The sequence below is a fragment of the Arachis duranensis genome, chromosome 8 (genome assembly GCF_000817695.3).
Source record: "Arachis duranensis cultivar V14167 chromosome 8, aradu.V14167.gnm2.J7QH, whole genome shotgun sequence".
NCBI lineage: Eukaryota > Viridiplantae > Streptophyta > Magnoliopsida > Fabales > Fabaceae > Arachis > Arachis duranensis.
Genome location: NC_029779.3, coordinates 13,778,736 through 13,779,431, shown reverse-complemented (window position 1 = coordinate 13,779,431; position 696 = coordinate 13,778,736).

Here is a 696-nt window from a genome sequence, read left to right as displayed (position 1 = left end):
TATGAGAAATGTTATATTATCGTCAAATTTTATTATTCTTACTATTATTTTAATTTAATAACATATTTTAGTTTATAATTTTAAATATTAATAATTAATTAATAACTAAAAGTAATAAACACTGATGAATTTTTAACATTCTTCATAAGAAATATGGGTCGCTTAATAATTTTTTCTTTAGAAATTATTTGCTATTCAAACTTGTTAAGTAGATTAAAATAATAACTTTTGAAATTGTATTCGAGTAATAGTACTAGAAGAATAAATCTTTTCTCAATTAAGTTTCTAACAAACTTATTTAAGTAATAATAACTTTCATATATGCGACTTTGTTTGTATATAAATGCATGTACGTAATTTTTTTATTAGAATTATAACTAGTTAATTAATATTATTTTAATATTATAGAGAAATCTATTTTTAATAAGTCAAATCAATATGATTTACTTTATTCTTGTATCCATATTTTTTTATAAATCGAAAAAATCTTGTTCAATTTAATATGGTTTTATTTTTGTCTTTTTTCTTTCGATTTCTAATCAATTCAATTGGGTCAATTAGATTTATTTTATTGCATGCTAATTGAATTTATCTAATTTAATTTATGTGTAAATAGTTTTAATTAAATTACCTTGATTCGATTTATATAAATATATTCAGAACAAAATATGTAATCAGTTATAATTTAGACCATTT